The following is a 21,551-nucleotide window of genomic DNA, read 5'->3' on the forward strand; positions in this document are numbered from 1 at the left end:
ATCCCAGGACCCTGGGGTCATGACCTGAGCCGAAGGCAGACACTTAACCGACTGAACCACCCAGCCGCCCCAAAATCTGCATTTTTAAATAAAGATCTCAGATAATTCTGATGCAGCCCTTGGGAATCATTGCTCTATTCCAGTCCTCTCGTTTTCCAGATGAGCAAACATGAGGCCGAAGGGTAAACATGACTTGCCTACAGTCATACCATGCCAGAATTAGGGCCAGAATCCAGGCCGGCTGACTCCAATCCCAGCGCTCTCTCCGCTGTAGTGCACGGTCTCAGAGACCCACACCATTGCTCCTGACTTCAGGGAAACCGAGCAAGGCTGAATTACAGCAATCCGGCTATCCCTGGCCCTGTCCTGAAACGTCTTGCAGCCTGTGGGGGCAGGGAGAGGGGCGGCGGTGGGTGTGGTGTAATGCCTTCAGAGGTAAGGGGGCTTCACCAGCCACCAGTCTCGGCGTAGAGCTGCGAACATGCCCTGCCCCACAGGTCTGCTGGGAGCCCCATCACCCAGCAGCTCTTTTCCTACCAGGCTCTGCTCAACCTCTCCCCACCCTGCTTGCCAACAACCCCCCCTCAACTCTGTAGCTTCCTAGAGATAAGAAAAAAGAGGAGAGACAGCTCTGCGTGTGTCCCTTGGAAGGAATGGCACTAAAAAGGGAACCTAGAGGTTTTGAGTGGAAAGGCTGCCTGGGCAGTTTCCATAGCAACGCCTCCATCCCTGCCCTGACAGCTACGTGCTGTCTGGCATGTGCACTCTGCCGGGTCCCTGGAGGGCACGGCTGTCCCTTGCTCGCTCAGGGTTCAAAAGTGAGTTTTTAATTCTGGTATTCAGATAATAATATACAAGGCATTTATGGGACCTGGAACCAGCGGGAGCTGAAGGCACTTGTCTGCAGACCATCCAGGGAGAGGTCCAGAACGTGGACACCTTTACATTCCTCCTCCGGCTACAGGTCTTGGCACGCAGCAGGTGCTTAAACACTGTTGGCTAAATGGCCGAACCAGTGAGTTTCTTCGAGGCTTCGGGAAGCTCTTCTGCTCATTGTGATTAGAAAAAACCAGAGCAGGGCGCCTGGGTGGCTCAGTCGGTTAAGCGTCTGCCTTCGGCTCAGGTCATGATCCCAGGATGCTGGGATCAAGTCCTGCATCGGGCTCCCTGTTCTGCAGGGAGCCTGCTTCTCCCTCTGCCTCTCTCTCTGTCTTTCATGAATAAATAAATAAAATCGTTAAAAAAAAAAAAAGAAAGAAAGAAAGAAAGAAAGAAAAAACCAGAGCAGGGCATGCAGCAGAGCACAGAGGGGAGGAAGGGTCGGCCCTTCCCAGGTATGGAGGGCACACGCTGGTCTCCAAATGGCTTCTAAGAGTCTCCACACACTGAGCGTCAGCTGTGCCCTACACCCCGAGCTGCCAGCCACCAGTTCTAAGGAGATAGTAACCAAGTGTTACCCCTCCCAGGGGCCTGTGGCCCCCCTCCTTCTGTAGAACCTTATTCCCATACCACCTCCCCCACCCCCCAAAACACACACACACGCACTTTGGGAGAGAGGTGTCTGGCAGTGGATCACGGAGAGTGGAGTTTCGAGCACTAGTGACGAAAATGTTTTTAGGAAAGGGGAGGAAAGACTTGAAGTCATGCAAATAAGTGATTTGCCATCATAATCACAGCCTGGAGTGTATTTAAAAACACATATCTTAAATATCTTCCTTTGAGAGTAGTTTTCGTATTTGACAACAGCAAACAAGTCTGGTAAACCAGGTAGGTAAATAAGCTGGTTAAGACCTTTTTGGGATAAAAGACGCCTTTCGGCCGTAAGAAAGTGATAAAGACTTGGGTTTGTTTGTTTGTTTTGGTTTCTGCAGAGTCAATGAATAATTGAGGAAATATTCCGGGGTGTGTCCCCTGATTAGCACCCCCCCAACCCCTTCTCTCAGGCCCAGGAGCCGCAGGCCTGAGCTGGGCTGGGACTCCTGCCCATGGGCGCAAGGGGGTCCCAGTGACAGCGGAGACGCAAGGCAGCCTGGGGCTACAACTGCTCACCCTCTCCCCATGTGGCCTCAGGCCTCATCCTCCTTCACTTGCTGCAGGCCCTGTGCTCAGGGGCCCGGGTTGCTGAAAACTGCTGAAGACTCAGCCCTGCAGACCGCCATCGCCGAGGGCCTATGGGACCCTCAGAGCGGCCCACCCCGCTACCCTCAGGGCCTCCCCGATGTTCGCCTGCTTTCCCCACAAGAGCTACTTTAAGTTTTAAGCACCGTCCTCCTGCCCCTGGGCCACCATCTGCTCCCTTAGGAGCAGCAGATAACTTATCTCCTATTTTCCAGAGAATATAGAGGCCCTGAGGCTGGAGCTCTCTCGCCCAACCCCATGCTCCTGGTTTCTTCTCTCCAGGGACCAATCCTCCCCTTATCGTGTCCGTCCGAGCAAGGAGGTGTGTTTGCTCCTGCCCAAAACTGGGGTCTCCCTCTTGATCCCGAGTTCACTCCTTTGATAACTGGCCCCAGCAGCCTTTCCTTTCTGCCACTTATCCTGGTCACAGGGACTCGCCAAGCCCTTGCTCAGCTATGTGAAAACACAGGGCAGACAACAACAAATCCTTGACCCTCTGACCCTTCCTGATGCCATTTTACATCGCTCTTTCCCTCCCCACGAAAAAGAAACTTTAAAAGAAGAAGGAATTCTTCTGGAGAGGTTAAATATTCACAGGGGTTTTTTTTTCTAAATCAATATTTAAAAAGCACGTGGTGAAAAATGTCTTCTTTCTATGCCCGTCCTCTTCCCAGGGGCCACCTTTCCTACCAGCCTCTTCCCTGCCCAGAACGAGGTCTGTTTTATACCCCTTCTCTTGTTTTACACTTGCTGTTTCCACATGGGGACAGTCATTCCATATTAGCATATATGGATTGGCCTTATTTTTTTTGAACACGCCACAGAGTACTCCAAAGTACACATAATGGACATGTCAAAATGTGACAAGTTTTCTATTGACAGATGTTTGGATCTATCTTTTGCTATTTCAAATAATATTACAGTTAATAATCTTGTACATACATCATTTTGCATATGAATATTTCTTTTTTTTAAGATTTAATTTAATTTTATTTATTTGAGAGAGACAGAGCATGAGCAAGGTGAAGAGGCAGAGGGAGAGGGAGAAGCAGACTCCCCACTGAGCAGGGAGTGGAGTCTGATACCAGGATCCTGGGATCATGACCTGAGCCAAAGGCAGACGCTTAAACGACTGAGCCATCCAGATGCCCCTACATATCAATATTTCTATAGAATAAATTCTTAGGTGTGGAATTACTGGATCAAATTGCGTGAACATTGGGAATTTCAACTGATCATGCAAAAAACAGGCCCACCACAGTAAAATACCACTTTATATTTTATCTTATTCCCACCAGCAAGGATGACTTTTTCCTATGGTCCTGACCGACAAATGAGTTATCCAATCTTTTTTTTTTTTTCACAGTCTAAGTGATAATTATATTTTATTGTAGCTTTAATTTTATTTTCTCTTACAATTAGTGAGAATAGTCTTTTTTCATGTGTTTAAGAACCATTTATATTTTCTTTCTTGTAAACTGTTCATATCTTTTACCCATTTTTACAGTGGGCTTCTCTTTTTGTTATTGATTTGCAGAAGCTCTTTATATATAAATCCCTTTTTATGGTAGGTTACCTTATTTTTTTCAACCTATGGTTTATATTTTGATTGTGCTATGTTTTTTGTAATGCAATTTTTTATTGTGGTAAAATATATATATCATAACATTTATTATTTTAATCCAAGTATACAGCTCAATGGCATTAAACTCATTCACACTGTTGCGCAACCATCTATCTCCAGAACTTTGCATCTTCCCAAACTGAAATGCCATACCCATTAAACAATAACTAACTCCCCTCTATTGAATTATCATCATTTTGTTTTAGAACTTTGGAGTTTCTCTTTTCCCAGATTCTTTTTTTTTTTTAAATCTCTACATTTTTATTTTGGTCAGTGCTTCTCAGCCATGGCTACATTCTAACCACCAGGGGAGCTTTTAAAAATACAGGTCTAGGGGCGCCTGGGTGGCTCAGTCAGTTAAGGGTCTGCCTTCAGCTCAGGTCATGATTCTGGGGGTCCTGGGATCCAGCCCCGCCACAGGCTCCCTGCTCAGCAGGGAGTCTGCTTCTCCCTCTCCCTCTGCCACTCCCCTGCTTGTGTTCTCTCTCTCTCTCTCTCTGTCAAATAAATAAAATCTTTTAAAAAAATAAATAAAAATAAAATAAATTTAAAAAAATACAGGTGTCCAGGTCTTACCTGCAGAGATTCTGATTTAAATTTGGAGTGAAGCCCAAACATTGGTAATTCTAAATAAATACCCCCAGTGATTCTAAAGCTCAAGGGGCATGGAGAACCATTGTTTTTGCATATTTACAATTTTATCAAAAGATAAATTATAAAATATTTTATATAAGATAAAATATAAAAATATTTAAGTCTTTGACTCATCTGGAATTTATACTAAGGTAAAGTGTGAAGTGAAAGCCAACCTCATTTTTTTTTCTAGATTGGCTATTTAATTATTCCAATACCATTTAGTGAATGTAATCTACCAAAACATACTTCAGAAGAAAAATTCCTGCCCCTACCACTTAGTATTTGGGTGATTTCAGGCAATTATTCAAACTCTCTATACCTCAGTTTCTTCATCTGTACAATAGGAGTAATAATAACACCTCATAGAATTGTTTTGAGGATTAAAAAGGCTTATAAAGTCCTTAGAACAGTTACCTGGACCTTAGTAAAATAGTGTATTAATATTTGCTGCTATTATTTGTTTCCATTCAACAAATAAACACATGCAGAGCCAAGAGAGATGATGGAAAATATATATATATATACATATATATATATATGTATATATATATGTTTAGGCTAAATAAAAAGAGGATATAAAAATTAACTCATCTAGATTAAATCTCTGTATGCATTGAACAAGCACTGCAAAGAAATGCACTAACGTGTTAGCAGTGGTTATATTTAGGGACCTCGGGAGATCACGAATCCTTTTTCATTCTTCCTTAGCCTTTCTTATATTTTTCAAATCGCCTACAGTGAGCAGGTATTGCTTATACTCAGGGATGGGGCGGTGGCAAAGGAGGTTTTAAAAAATTGCTAAGTACGGTTGGCTGCTCCGGATTCCATCCCCCAGCACATATGTTGCCCTGCCCAGCGTGGGTCAAAGAGCCTGTTCTCTATGTTGCATCCATGTCATGGAGAGCTTTCTGGGGGGTGATGGCTCAGATTAGAACTCTGCCTCCAGGCTGGTATGAAGAGCATTTTCTGGGTTATTCTAATTCAGCCCTTGCCTCCAGTCTGCATTGTGCTAGCACTTTATCAACCAGGTCAGAAAGACCTTATCAAAAGCCTTGCAAAAGCCTGCATTTGTTCAGTCAACAGATATGGATTAAGTCCCTATTATGATTAGGACTGTGTCTATTTCCTTAATAGATATCTTATTATAGATATAATATTAAGGAACAAAAAAGGTCAAGCTGACATATTTTGTTTTTAAAAATCTCAGGCTGTATGCCAGTGATTGTTGCTTTTCCAAAGTCCTCTAAACTTTACTACTACTACTACTTATTTTAAATAATCTAGTCTAGAACCCTGTGTAGGACTGAAGCCAAATTCGGCCAGCAGTATTTGAGCAAGCAGCATTCTTCCCCCTTGAACATCCAAATGACTTATTTAACCCTCTTCCTCCACGACTTCTCTCATTGCCCTAAAATAACTCAAAGAGCATCACTGGGGCCATCCCTCTATCCTGCAAACCTCCCAGAAACTGGGGTATAATGCCTTTGCACCCAGAGTCTAAGACACAAAAAGAGCAGGAAAATCCTAGAAACTTGTCCCTTGTCTTTGGCACTAGTATGGAAGAAAGGGTCAAGGGGACTCCAGACACTTTTAAAGTGCTAGAGAAAATTTCTCCCACCTCACTCAAATTCTTTACAAGTATCAACTTCCGAATGTCATCAAAAATACTTACCCTTAAAAAAAAAAATCTGGGGGGGCGCCTGGGTGGCTCAGTCATTAAGCGTCTGCCTTCGGCTCAGGTCATGATCCCAGGGTCCTGGGATCAAGCCCCACATCAGGATCCCTGCTCCATGGGAAGCCTGCTTCTCCCTCTCCCACTCCCCCTGCTTGTGTTCCCTCTCTCACTGTGTCTCTCTCTGTCAAATAAATAAATAAAATCTTTAAAAAAAAAAAATCTGGGGGTGCCTGGGTGGCTCAGTCGGTTAAGCGTCCGCCTTCAGTTCAGGTCATGATCCCAGGGTCCTGGGATGGAACCCCCTCATTGGGCTCTCTGTTCAGCGGGGAGTCTGCTTCTCCTTCTCCCTCTGTGCGCTCACTCTCTCTCTCAAATAAATAAATCTTCTTTTAAAATCTGAAAACAAAATCAGATCCATCCTTTCCTAATGCACAAAGGACCGCTATAAGCTGACAGATGACAAATCAATACTTAAGAGAGCTGAATGGGTGAGCAGCAGGCTGCACAAACTGGATATGGTAAGTGGCAACTATAGGAAAGTACTTTCTGTTTTAGAATTTAGAAGGGAAGTAGGTAATATGACCCAAAGTTCTTTTTACAAGCGGTCCAGAGACATTTTAAATAATGCTATCTTTAATGTGGTGTCTCATTGCCAGCCCCCTTCCCAGGCTCTCTGCTTCAGTAGGTCTGGGGTGCAAAACATCTGACGGCTAAGAAACGGAAAGGAAAGGGTGAGAGGCACTCTTGTGGGAGGGCCTGATGCTTCCATCACTCACTGCAGAAAAAGCAAAAGGGAAAAGCGTAACAACACCATCTAACATTTGTGGATGGTTCCACTGTGCTCTCTTTTTATGCGCATCGCTTCATTTAGTCTTCCATGAAGCCGAGGAGGTGGGTGTCAGCACAGTCGTCACCGTAAACAACAGCTCCACCACCATCAGCATCATCTGCTAGCAGACGAGGACACTGATGCGCACAGATAGTCATTGAAAAAGCCAAGATTTGGACCCAAGAGTTTTGGCTCCTCCGTTGGCATGCTTCACCCCACACTACAGACCTCAGTTGGCCATCCCTCACTAGAGCAGATGTTCGGTCATCTTTCCCCCACAACCGCTCAGAAATGCCTTCTGGACAGTCATTCACACTGGACCACTGATCAACGGGACCCCTCTGGCACCCACCGCCTGCCCTGCGGCTAGAGACCCCAACCCCATGAGCACGCGGCAATCCAGAGGAAAAACCCTCCCAGGCTGAGTGCGCTGTCTTGGCAGACTGGGGACAAAGCCACACAATCAACCCCACAAGCATTTTACATGCGTTATCTCTAATCCCCAATATCCTGCGAGGTAGATTTTTATCATTTCCCTTACTTTATAGATGAAGAGAGTATCGCTCAGAAAGTGTTAAGTGCATGGAAAGCATTATCATGCCTTGGGTGTCCCCCTCCTAGGCATTCAGTACCACCTGCCACCCAGGGAGCCACGCGCCACGCGCCACGCTGGCCCTCGGGGGAGGGGAGCCTCTCCCCCTCCCGCATTTGTCCCACGGGGTGATGGGACGGCTCTAAAGGAGCATCCACTTCCGCCCAGCCACACCGAATTACCTCAGCCTCACGGTGTGGTGCAAATGAGTGTTTTTGAGGTTTGAGTCCTGGTTTTGCGATTTGCAGGCTGCAGGACCCTGGTACGTCCCTTAACCTCTCTGAGGTCAGTTTCCTCATCTCTAGAATGGGGATTAGAAGTAGCACTAATTTCTAGAGCTGTTGTGAGAACTAAACAAAGGAATGCACCTGAAGTGAGCACTGAAGAAATGGGAAATCCATTTCATTGCCCCCACTCCCACCGACCCCTTTTGCCACCTCTGGCCATGTTCCCACCCCCCAGGCAGGGTAGGACTTCAGAGGCACTTCTCCCTCCAGCAAGCTTGGGGCAGTTTACAGTGGCTGCAGCCCTTTATTTTGGGTGCTCACTGCGCTTCCTAGGGTGGACTAGGGCCCAACACGCATCCATGCTTCAAATCTGAGCTTCTAGGAGTCCCCTGGGGATCTGCTGGGGGCAGGGTAGGGGAAATGGGTGTGGTGAGCAAGGGTGGCAATGAGGAACAATTTCTTTTGAAGAGAGCTTCATGACTTTTTGCTTGTTTTATTTTTAACTTGAAAACCACTGACTTGCAACATCATTTCTGTGAAAGAGAATGTGCTTTAAGTTCCAGACCACACACTTAGGACACAACCTGTTCCTTCCGCAAGTAACAATACCATAACCAATGAGCCAGGGTCCAAATGCTGCAAGGGGCATTGACACAGGACCTGGCCTCTCAATCCAGACATCAAAAGCATTCCAAGTTCAAGAGTAGCTAATATTATGGCTTCTTTCCCCCTCTCTTAACTAAATGCATCTATTCATTGGACAAGGATTCAACCAGCCCCTGCTACGAGCCGGCAGCAGAGGTCAGTGCTGGGGATGCTGAGATAAACAAGCCCTGGGCCCAGCCTTCCAGGAGCAATTAGCCACATGAGAGAAATGGATAGGGAAGCTAGGAGTTCTCTCAAATGGGGCAGGAACTCAAAGACACAGACGGGGCCTCCAAGGAGAATGGCCAAACTTTGTGGGGAAAGGAACGCTGGGCTGAGACTCAAAAGATGAGTAGAAGGTCCTGGGAGTGGGGTGATTCTAAAGCATGGAGCACAGTATAGCAAGATAGGAAGGCCCAGATGCCACACAGGTCCACGGACACCTGCCACTCTAACTTCCTCTCCAGACTGAAAGTGCCATGCCCACAAGCCCCTCAACTGGCCAACTGTGATAGCTGGTCTTCAACAAGATCAGATGGGTATGCACCTGACCCAAAGGCTCAGGCTGGCCGGAGTGTCCTGTGAGGTATTCACTATAGGTGACATTAATTAAATCAGCCAGTCGCCCTGGCTCCCTCTGCAATTTCAAAAAGAAGAATAGCAAGTATTTGGCCAGTAAGCGAACAGAGTCGAGTTCAGAAAAGCAAGACACCACACTAGATTAGGCATGGCAAGCTAGCGCTGCCCCTGCTCCTGCCCAAACTTTGAGTTCCATTTCAAGTCTGTTCTGCATAATAAATCATCCCCCCCAACCTAGTGGCTTATTGTAATCATCATCATTTTATCTCACAATTTTCATGAGGCAGGAATCTGGGAAGGGCTCAACTGAATGGTTCTGGCTCAAAGTGTCTCCAGCAGTTGTAGTCAGGTCAAGAAGAGGTAGAACAGCAAGGAGCTGGATGACCCAGGGACTGGCTGGGCACCTGGCTCTCTTTATATCACCTCAGAATATCTCTATGGTGTCTCTCCGCATGAGCTAGTTTGGGCTTCCCCACATCATGGCAGCTCCAGGGCAGTCAGCTGTTTACATGGCCACTGAAGGAGTCAAGAGGGAGATTTCCGGAAGCTGAATCACCTTTTATGACCTAGCCTCAGAAGTCCCCTAGTGTTACTGTCACATTCTCTCTTGATTGAACGTGTCACAAAAGCCCAACCCATTTTCAAGCCCCCTACCTAATGGAAGGAATATAGAAAAAGGTTGTCAACATATGTTGGAATTTCCACACAGGCTCAGCTCAGCCTTACAGTGAAACTCCATTTTTTTTTTTTCAAGATTTTGTTTATTTATTTGACCGAGAGAGAGAGAGCACAAGTAGGCAGAGAGGCAGGCAGAGGGAGAGGGAGAAGCAGGCTTTCCGCTGAGCAGGGAGCCTGGTGCGGGATTCGATCCCAGGACTCTGGGATTATGACCTGAGCTGAAGGCAGTCACTTAACCGACTGAGCCACCCAGGCGCCCCTGAAACTCCATTTTCCTCAAGGATTTAGGTTAAGGTTAACATTGGCTCTCTGTTCCTTGCACATTAGACAGTTACAGTTAGCTCAGCAGGGCTGAAGCATAAAGTATGAGGGGAGCCCAGGGAAGGATAAGTCTGGAGAAACAGGCAAGGGTCTTTCATGTCAGACTAGGGACTGGACTTTTTCCTACAGGTGTCTACCCTTCCTTGCAGGACGAACGAGGACGGTATGAATGACTTTTGTAAGTAGGTGGCCTCTAGAGCAGAGATTGAAAACTGGCAGTCCACGGCAGAAGACACCCCATGCAATATTCCTTAGATCGGGATATTTCTTACAAAAAGTCAGCATTTCCAGCTTCTCTTGAGGAATTAGAAAATCTAACCACAGTGGGCTCTCCGTACACAGCCAAAGAGCAGGAAAGAAAATAGCATCTGTCCTCCAAATGGGGTGTGTGCCCTCCGTTAGCCATGCTGCCCCCATTTCCGATTGCATCACACTTGTCTTGTTTCATTCCTTATGTTATCTTCCTTGAGGCTGTGACCTCTGATTTCAGGTTTCCCATAGGCAATAGCTTTTATGGCTCCAGACTAATAAATCCCCCTCTTATTTAACACTTGGCCATGGAATGCAGACATAATCCCTCTTCATTTAAAGTATAATGTACTTAGACTTTGTAAACACTATATGTACCCATGTGCCTTCAACCATTTTTAAAGAGAAACTTTGTGCTTGGGATCATCTCCCTTGCTGAATTGGATTTGGTCGATTTGTTTAGAACAAATAGGAACCATTACAGCCCCCACAAAGTGTAAATCAGGTACAAGGTGACATTCCTGCAGGAGAAGTTGCCTCAGCTGCCCTGGTGAGTCAGCATCCTGGCCTGGTGGCGGGCCCATTAGCCCATTGATGAGTACAGCCAATCAGAGCATGGAAATGCCCTGCTTAGGTGTAAATCACCCAGTGATGTGTGACCTCACCTCACACATCACAGGAAGTGGCTCATCATACTCCTTCTCCACTCTAGAAATCCTACCCTTTCCTCAAGCCCCAAATCCAGTCCCAACTCCTTCTGAAAGCCTTCCCAGATTACTCTAGTTGGGATAGCCTCTGTGGCTGGCTTTGTGTCTGTGTTTCCAAGTTCCTTCATCTCAGCCCCGCCATCACAATGTCTCACCTTCAATCAGACTCCCTTTTGGCATCGAGCCTGCCTGGATCACCTAGCCTGTAAGTTTAGTTTGTCTGGCAGCCTGCTGCTCTGCTCTAGCTTCTCTGGCTGAATCCATCCTCCTGAAGCCTGTTCCTCCCCACAGGCTAGTTCTAGAGCTAGCACTGCACACTTTTCCCACCTGTTCCTCCAGAAATGCCTATTCCTGTGTCTTCCAGAGACATCAAAACCAGTGAGAGGGTGAGAAAATGAAAAGACCAGGAGAACAGAATCTTGGGAGACAAAGAAATGGCCAGAAGAAACTCCAGCCACAGGCTGGTTGATGTCATCATTCAAAATTAAAAATGAACCACTGGCAACACATGGGCACATGAGTGGCCACTATTAATCCATACCTGTGCTTCTGTTCAGGCTGTGTCCTTAGATTTGAGAAGAAGAGCTTTCCTGAAGGAAGAGTTCAACGTGAGAAGGGGGACTATCTGAGGAAGCAAGTAGGGGAAACACCACTATTAGGAATAAAGAGAAGAGCAAGAGGACAATGGGGTTCTCAGAACTGTTCATGAAAGGGGGTCATGAGGGTGAGAGAGACTGGATGCTTTTTGCTGATTAGCAACTGTCAATAGGCAGGACTGAATAAAATAGCCAGACCCAAACATTTAAAAGTCAGACACTATTGTAATTTAGAGTGTAGGATGGGCAGCAACCAGAGCTCACGCAATAGAAAACTTCATGCTTGGAGTGAAATAGTCAGATAGGTGCACCTGGGTGGCTCACTAGGTTGGGCGTCTGGCTTCAGCTCAGGTCACGATCCCGGGGTCCTGGGATCGAGTCCCGCATCGGGCTCCCTGCTCACCAGGGAATCTGCCTCTCCCTCTCTCTCTGCCCCCGCCCCCGCTCATGCTTTCTCCCTCTCTCTCTCAAATAAATAAATAAAATCTTTAAAATAAAATAAAATAGATAACTTAAATGCTGCAAAAAATGACAAAGAGTTTACTCATGTGTCTAATACATAATAAACATTGAATACTATCACAGGCATGATTGAGATTATATAGACAATATGCCCAGTGAGATCAGATGAGATAACATCCTACATGATGGTTAAATGCTGCCCATCTATTGTCATACATCTGTGCATTAGATGACCCTGACACCTACTAAGGGCCTGCTATGAGCCAGATGCTGGGGATGCAGGGATGAGCAAGAAAGACACGGTCCCTGACTTCATGATAATTATGCTTTAGGATTAGTTATCTTCAGCTGGAGGCAGTAACAACTATATCCTCAAGGGACATGTGGACATAGGGGGACACTCTTGGTTGCACATTGACCAAGGACCTCACTGGCATTTACCTGGAGGGGACCAGAGATGCTAACCTGCTACACTGTGCGTACTCCGACTGAAGGCCAACAGCACCCCCATCGGGAAATACTGGTTGTACAAGAGATGACACATCATTTTTAGAGGCAGATTTTTTTCAAAATAACAAGAGCAAGAACATAATGTTTATTTTCAAAGTATACATTTTTCAAATTCCTTCACAGTGTTCCTATTTAAATCTCACTGAATGCTTGTCTTCTAAGTGACACACTTTGGAAAGCACTACTAGGTTTGAATCCCAACTCTAACCAGTTACTAGTTTAGACTATGATAAAGCTACTTAATGTCTCTGAGCTTCCTAACATAAAGTAAATAATAGCTAACTCATTGAGGTATTGTTGGGTTTTTGAGAGGATGAAAGGCAGTGATGTCTATAAATTGCCTGGAAATCTAGATGTTAAAAAGAGGTGGCCAGTATAGACAATGTAGCCGAAGCAGTTTGGGTGTGGAAAAGGATGATGTGATGTATGGAGAAAGAATTGGGGACAGTGGATGGCTCCTTGAAGAATAAGGACACCTGAAGTATGAAAGGGCACAAAGGAATGAGAAGGGGAGAGGAAGACCCAGCAGGTGAGGCTGGAGGACAAAGGGGGGAAATGATCCAGGCCAGAAGACACACCTGGAAGATGTTCTCCCCAGTCCCTTGCACATCCAAGGAGTGATTCATCTCTCACACAGAATCTCCTGAGCAAATAGGTCCCTCCTGATACTCACTCTACTTCTACCCTTCATCTCCTTTGTGTATCCAGTGCCACTCCCAGAGGAGACATACAAACCATTCTCTTGGTCTCATGTGGTCCTGCCTCAGATGATTCACCCACAGAACGGCCCACTGGCGGATAAGGCAGTGTCTAGACAAGATCTAACTAAGCCCTTTGGCCTAGCCTCTCTTGGCAAGTCATCTCAGGACCCCATCAGTGTTTTGTGAGGTCAGGAGTAGGGACAACAGCAGGAAGTCTAAGCAAAGAATAGAAGGAGTTTGCTTCTACTCTCTATGGTTTTGCTTATTCATTTGTTTGCTTGACATGTTAACTATCTTGACAAGATTTCTGCAAAGTTCCTTTTGGCACTTCTATTGGGCAGAAGTCTGTCTCTTAGCCAAATATTTCCCCCAATGACCATGAACACTGTTCTCATGTTCTGGAGGTAACTCGTGTGACAGTTGCAAAATATAGAGTAGTGCTTTAGGTGTATGGTAGAGAGAGGACGTAGAACCATGGGAAAGACTCTCTGCTTCTTGGCATTTATCCCCAGTAGGCACTGTAGACTTCATAAATACTTGTTGGCTCTTCTTGCTTGTTGTAGGAAGTCCTAGTTCTACAGTTCAAGGGTTGGTTTCATGGATACTTTAATAAAAGGAAACATCCCAGCTGCTGTCCCCTCCCCCCTTTGTCTCCTTCCCTAAATAAAAATATTCAGAAACTGGGTAAGAGTTGTCCCATTCTTAGTCTCCCCCATGCTTTCCTTTCATTCTCTCTACTCTATCCAGGTATTTTTCTGGAGCCAGCTTCTCGCCAAGAAGATGAGTTACAGCTGCCAGTCATGACCAGTGAGGAATACCTCTGTCTTGTGCTTTTGGATGTCACCAGGCAGGTTTTCCTGGTTTGGTTTTGGCATCTGTCCTTAGCCAAATCCTGAGCTCTCCAATTGGTCCCCTTGATCAGGGTATGTGGGGTAATTAGATTGTGGTGCTGTTTGGTTTGTTTAGGAAGGAAAAAAGTTAAGACGTGCAACTATTCTTTTTTTTCTTTATTCACACTCTAGAGTTGATGGTGAGGCAACATTACTTATAGAAGGACCTTGGCCTTTCATATTGATGAGGTCTTGCCCCAAACCTATCTTTCTATGCAAAATCTCACCTTCCATTTGTACTATGAATTCAATCATCCAAGAGGCAGTAAACACTCTATAGTAAAAGAGTTGTGACAGATTAGTAATGTCTGTCTTAAAAGCAGAATGAGAAGTAGCAACAGGTATGCCCTGTGTTCGTCATCCTTGGTCTGTAACCAACTATATTATGGAATTGCTTTTCTTATTATTTTTAGGGTCACAGTTCAGTCCATTGTTTCTCTTCCTGGAACCTAATAATTACCTTTGAAAGAAATCTGTTTTTAGCTGGTAATTATATCCCATATCTTCATGCCACTCAACTTCTTTGGGTTTCCTTTTTTTTAATTTTAAGTTCAATTAATTAACAATATAGTGTATTATTAGTTTTAGAGGTAGAGTTCAGTGATTCATCAATTGCATACAACACCCAGTGCTCATTCCATCACGTGCCCTCCTTCATGCCCACCACCTAGTCACCCCATCCCCCCCCACCTCCCCTCCAGCAAGCCTCAGTTTCTTTCCTATGCTTAAGAAGTCTCTTACGGTTTTTCTCCCTCTCTGGTTTCATCTTGTTTTATTCTTCCCAGGTTTTTTTTTTTTTACTAACCAGAATCATGCTGTATGTATTGTCCATGTGCTTTTTGGAGATGTTCTCAGCCTAGCACACTCCTTTTATCCATTCTATATTCCACAGAAATAGATGTTTGGGTTGCTTCATTCTGCTGTTATAATTATTCCCACTTTTGTGCACAAACTTGGGCACAGGGGCTGAAATTTGAGGGGAACAGTGTCAATTTGAGCCCTTGGCAATCTGAGGTGAAGGCATGTTGATGTGGCATTTAGCAGGTGGCAGGCTGTGCACGCTGACTCGGGCAGGAGGGCGGGTGGACCGTGAATTTGGGACCCACAGGCCGATGGCATCATGTGTGACAGGGACGTGGCTGATTTTGCTCTTAATTTTTGTTTTTCTGGGAAACTTGATCTCTCCCTCTATTCTAAATGAAAGCCTTGCTGGATAGAGTATTCTTGGCTGTAGATTTTTTCCTTTTAGCAGTTGGAATTTATCATGCTGTTTCCTTCTGGCCTGCAGAGTTTCTGCTGAAAAACCCACTGATAGCTGTATGGGGTTTCCCTTGTATGTACCTGCTTTCCTTTCTCTTGCTGCTTTTAAAATTCTCTCTTTATCACTACTTTTGGCCATCTTATTTACTTTGTGTCTCGGCGCAGACCTCTTTGGGTTGGTTGTGTTGGGGGCTCTCTGTGCCTCCTGGATCTGGATTTCTCTTTCCTTCCCCAGATTCAGGAAGTTTTCAGCTTTTATTTCTTCAGACAAATCTTCTGCCCCCTTTCCTTGCTCTTCTCCTTCTGGGATCCCTATCATGCGACTGTTATGCCTGACAGTGTTGCTGAGTTCCCTGGGTCTATTTTCATTTTGCGTATTTTTCCCCCCTCTCATCTGCTCAGCTTGATTGCTTTCCATGACTCTGTCCCCCAGGTGGCTGATCCTTTCTACTTCCTCTTGCTTGCTATTTATTCCAGATGCTCTATTTTTATTTCCATTTAGTGAGTCCAATAGCTCTAATTGGTTCTTTTTTACGTCTTCTAGCTCTTGGTGGAGGGTCTCATGGAGGTCCTGCAGTCCTTCCTCAATTCTAGCGAGCATCTTTATGAGCGTTACTTTAAATTCGCTATCAGACATATTACTTATCTCCGTTTCGCTTAGGTCTCCTACTCTGATTTTGTCCTGTTCTTTGATTTGGGACATATTCCTCTGTCTCCTCATTCTGTCTCTTGTGTTGTCTGTTTCTCTGTGTTAGGAAAGTCAGCTCCGTCTCTTTGGAGTGGTGCTGACCCTTGTCTGGGCCGCGCGCACACTGCCAGGCTTGTGGCACTGCTTTGACGGGATCTTGCCAAGAGCGATCGGAGGGGATGGATCTGCTTCGCTGTGGCCTCTTGTCTGTGCCGGGCTGCGGAGAGTCTGTTCTGCCAGTTTTCGGGCTGCTTTCTGGGTTATGCCGACGTGGGTGCTCTCTAGGCGGCCACGCGACAAGAGGTCACCCAGGGACACCCATGCCACTCAACTTCTTATATTCAGTCAAGAGATATTTATTGAGCCCCAGCTATGTGCCAAATACTATTCTAGGACCCTGACAATGTAACAGTGAACAAGAAAGACAAGATCCCTGTCCTCATAGACATTATTTCCTAAAACAGGGAAGCAAATAATATATAAACAATTACATACATAAGAACATTTCAAGTAACAAGTGCTTGGAGAAATGGTATACCAATGTCATAAAGAGTGACTGGAAGAGGATTTTGCTATTGTTTGTTTTTAAGATGAGAGATACACTATGGCATGCTCATATGACATTGGGAGAATTGATGCATGGAAAGAGAAACTGATTATTCAGGAGAGAGAAGGAATAATTATAGGAACTCCTTGGATGTCCCTTTCTTTTCTACACAACCTTCATTCACCAGAGCAGATTAGTTTTTCTCTCTCCAATTGATCCCTTTGTAGTCTGTGGTCATCAGCTTCTCTCTGCTTTCAGGGCTGTTTTCCATCATATACACTATGTCCATCAGCTTCCCAAAGAAAGTTATGCATGAGAGCATTATTTGCCCATGTATCAATTATTTTCATATAGGTTTTGGTATTTTTCTACTATCTAGACTCACTTGTGTATTCTCAAAGTCAATTTAACTGTCAAGTGTGTTGTCAATAAGGATTGACTTCCTTCTCTTATATTTCTTCAAGAGGATCCATTTTCTTGATCCTTTCTCTCAAATAATTCTCTCCATCTGTTTTTGGCAACAACAAAGACAACAGTCAGCAAACTATTATGGTCATATAGTGTAATTCTTCCCCAGCAGAAAGTGAGAGAGAGATTCCTATAATACCAAATCTCCAAATTTATGGTCAGCTGCTCATTTCTCTTCCATAAATTCCTGACAAAATAAGCAAACATATAGTTCACAAGAGAACTTTGGCCCTAAATCCCCACTTGAATTTCCTAAATTTTGTGAGCTCAGCCAGGCCATACATGAATCTTTAGACACCTTACCCCAAAGCTCGGACTAACTCCAGACCCAAACTTAATTCCTGGCCTAAACTTAATCTTGACCCAAGTAAGAGTGTTTTTCTCTAAAATTCTAGAGCAGAGCCAACCAGGGCTCACCCCAAGGCAGAGAGTTTTTCATTAATCCAGCTACTATAGAGGAAAAGGGCCAAGAGCTAGGAGGTCTCAAAAGAAAGAACCTAAAGAAATATCAACAGGAAAAAGGAACTAATGCGGAAAAGCTTTTAATCCCTTATTGATTTTACCACTGTGGCCCAAATGTTTCCTTGGCTTTGACCCATATCAAAGTTTCTCTTTTCTTCTGCTTCTTTCTCTTCCTCCTGGTCTTCCTTTTCCTCCTCCAGTATGTATGTGAAAAGGTTTGGCAGAAAGGTTCACTGGCTCTTCCTAGAGATTAGAGCACGCTATTAACATAAAGCTGACAGATTGTAATTAAGGACAATCAGATTTCCAACTGTTACTTCTTCAGCAGCTCCTCTCAAAAGCAATTTTCATATATTCTTACTCTTACATTCTAGATCAGAGATTGTGACCTGGATCCCTGAGACCTGCACCTCACCACAAGGCACTTGTTTGTTTTTTCTTTGTTTGTTTGTTTGTTTAAGATTTATTTATTTATTTGACAGAGAGAGACAGCGAGAGAGGGAACACAAGCAGGGGGAGTGGGAGAGGGAGAAGCAGGCTTCCCGCGGAGCAGGGAGCCCGATGTGGGGCTCGATCCCAGGACCCTGGGGTCATGACCTGAGCTGAAGGCAGACGCTTAACGACTGAGCCACCCAGGCGCCCCCAAGGCACTTGTTTGCGATCATTCAGTGGGGGAACAGCTCTTCAGGCAGCCAGAGACAAGAATGAGCTCTTTCAGAAAATTTCCATTTGCTATGGGTTAGAATCCTAATTGAAAATGTCTCTTTAGGGCGCCTGGGTGGCTCAGTCGGTTAAGCATCTGCCTTCAGCTCAGGTCATGATCCCAGAGTCTTGGGGTCAAGCCCCGCATCAGGCTCCCTGCTCAGCAGGAAGCCTGCTTCTCCCTCTCCCTCTGCCTGCCGCCCTGCCTACTTGTGCTCTCTCTCTATCTCTCTGTCAAATAAATAATCTTTAAAAAAAAATAAAGAAAAAAAAGAAAATGTCTCTTTATACAGTTTTTAAATTCTCAGCCCAAAGCACAATTTCTGTTTCTTTGCTTCACATCTTAACCCTGACCCCAACCCTAACCCATGTTAAATAATCGGGTAAAATCTGTTTTTGGTGATCTCTCTTGGTCAATTTAATTCTACTATCAGGTGTCAGTTGAATAAAAGCAAGCGGCCATATTTGTTAGTGTATTAATTTCAAATTTCATACAATTCTCTGTGTTCTATTGTTTCCAAGGTGTTAGAATGAATTTGAAGTCAATTATATTTTTTCTTTTATAAAATGCTTATGTTCAGTTTTCTACTCAATTAGTGGACCTTTATCTTATTGATTTATAAAAGCTCTTTCTATATACAAATGTTTCTCCAGTTTTTCATTTGCTATTTATGTTTGTTAACGATTTTTTAATGTGGGAAAGTTTATTTTTCTTAAATGATTAGATTATCAATATTTTTCTTCGTTTTTGGGGGTTTTTTTTGCCTTATGATAGTCTTCTTCATCCCAAGATAATGAAGTTATCCATTTAATTTTCTCCTAGTGTGTTTGTGGTTTTATTTACATTTGTATATGACATAGGTCAACAAATTACAGCCCTCAGGCTAAATCCAGCCTGCCGCCTATTTTTGTAAATAAAGTTTTTTTTTTTTTAAAGATTTTATTTATTTATTTGAGAGAGAGAATGAGATAGAGAGAGCATGAGAGTGGGGAGGGTCAGAGGGAGAAGCAGACTCCCCACCGAGCAGGGAGCCCGATGCGGGGCTCGATCCCGGGACTCCAGGATCATGACCTGAGCCGAAGGCAGTCGCCCAAACGACTGAGCCACCCAGGCGCCCCTATTTTTGTAAATAAAGTTTTATCAAGACACAGGCACACTCATTTGTTTATGTATTGTCCTTTTGCCTGCTTTCACACTACAGTGGCAGTTAAATAGTTATGACAGAGATGATATAGCTCACAAAGGCTAAAATATTTATTATCTGGCCCTTTACAGGGAAAGTTTTGTCAGCTTCGGGTATATGGCATTAATACTTATTCTAGTCTATATATTAAATAGCCAGTGCTTTTTCCCACTGATTTGTCACACTTACTAGATACAAAACATACACACACCATATAAAGGCTGTCTACTTTGTTCTATTAATCTGCTCCCTGTTTCTACAATGGTGTCATACATTTTAAATATGTTTAAAGTGCTGAGAGTGAAAGTTCTTCCAGTTTCACTGTGAAAATCTTATTGACCATCTTTTTTTTTTTTAAGATTTTATTTATTTATTTGACAGGGAGAGAGACAGCGAGAGAGGGAACACAAGCAGGGGGAGTGGGAGAGGGAGAAGCTGGCCTCCCGCCAAGCAGGGAGCCCAATGCAGGGCTAGATTCCAAGACCCTGGGGTCATGACCTGAGCTGAAGGCAGAGGCTTAATAACTGAGCCACCCAGGCGCCCCTAGGGAGATTATTCTTGATATATTGAAATAATCTCAGAATGACTTTTCTGTGTTGTATTATTATGTAACTGTTTATTATATGTATCTATAACATTTTTATGTCCCTAATTTAGCAGTTGTACTAGTATATATGTAAAACTAAAATGGGAATGCTACTCTACTCCATCCTTTAATAAAGTAAATCTTTGGGGTGCCTGGGTGGCTCAGTCGTTAAGCGTCTGCCTTCAGCTCAGGTCATGGTCCCAGGGTCCTGGGATCGAGCCCCACATCGGGCTCTCTGCTCAGCAGGAAGCCTGCTTCTCCCTCTCCCACTCCCCCTGCTTGTGTTCCCTCTCTCGCTGTCTCTCTCTGTCAAATAAATAAATAAAATCTTTAAAAAATAATAATAATAAAGTAAATCTTTGGGGCACCTGGTTGGATCAGTCGGTTGAGCGTCCGACTCTTGATTTTCACTGAAGTCATGATCTCAGAGTCGTGAGATGGGACCCAGCATCAGGCTCTGTAGGGGCCTAGAGCCTGCTTAAGATTCTCTCCCTCTCCACCCTGCATTCTCTTTCTCAATTCTGGCACATCAACATGCAGTAAATGCTGTCAGTGTTGTAGAGTGCCACACTCCTATCCTGATGTCACATAGGGCTGTCAGACATCTGAGGCCCTGATGGAGGCAGATTTCCCACTCGGGTAAAGGCATCTGAGAATGCCATACAGACTGTTCACCAGCCACTAATTTTCTCTCTTTAGGAGGACCCAGGATGCCCCACTTTCAAGTCATCCTGGGGCTGCCTCTGTCCAAAGCCCACAGCTGTTCCCTCCGCACGTGTCTGGAGCTCCGCCAGGGCACTCCTGCCGGAGCAGAGGCCGCAGGGAAAAAGGTTATTGACCATCTTAAATCTATTCTTTTGAATTAAGTATAGAATCATTTTGTAAAATTCCTATATCTGCATTCATATCCTATATGAGCATTCATATACAAGTCCTTATGTGGACATATGTTTTTATTTATCTTTTTAAATTTAAATTCAATTAATTAACATATAATGTATCATTGGTTTCAGAGGTAGAGGTCAGTAATTCATCAGTCTTATGTAATACCCAGTGCTCATTATATCACGTGCTCTCCTTAATATCCATCACCCAGTTACCCCATCCCCCCACCCCCCCTCCCCTCCAGCAACCCTCAGTTTGTTTCCTGAGATTAAGAGTCTCTTATGGTTTGTCTCCCTCTCTGGTTTCATTTTGTTTTATTTTTTCTTCTCTTCCCCTATGATCCTCCTTTTTGTTTCTTAAATTCCTCATGTCAGTGAAATCATATGATAATTGTCTTTCTCTAATTGACTTATTTCGCTTAGCATAATACCCTCTAGTTCCATCCACGTCATTGCAAATGGCAAGATTTCATTTTTTGATGGCTGAGTAATATTCATATATATATATACACACCTTCTTTATCCATTCATCTGTCCATGGACATCTGGGCTCTTTCCATAGTTTAGCTGTTGTGGACATTGCTGCTATAAACATTGGGGTGCAGGTGTTTTTATTTATCTTGATTATTATCTAAGAGTGGATGGGATTGCTGGGTCATATAGTAAGTGTACATTTAACTTTATAAGAAACCACCTATTTTTCTTCTATTATAGTTAAAGTTTTTTTTTCT

This window comes from Phoca vitulina, unplaced genomic scaffold (genome assembly GCF_004348235.1).
Source record: "Phoca vitulina isolate PV1807 unplaced genomic scaffold, GSC_HSeal_1.0 scaffold12, whole genome shotgun sequence".
Classification (NCBI taxonomy): Eukaryota; Metazoa; Chordata; class Mammalia; order Carnivora; family Phocidae; genus Phoca; species Phoca vitulina.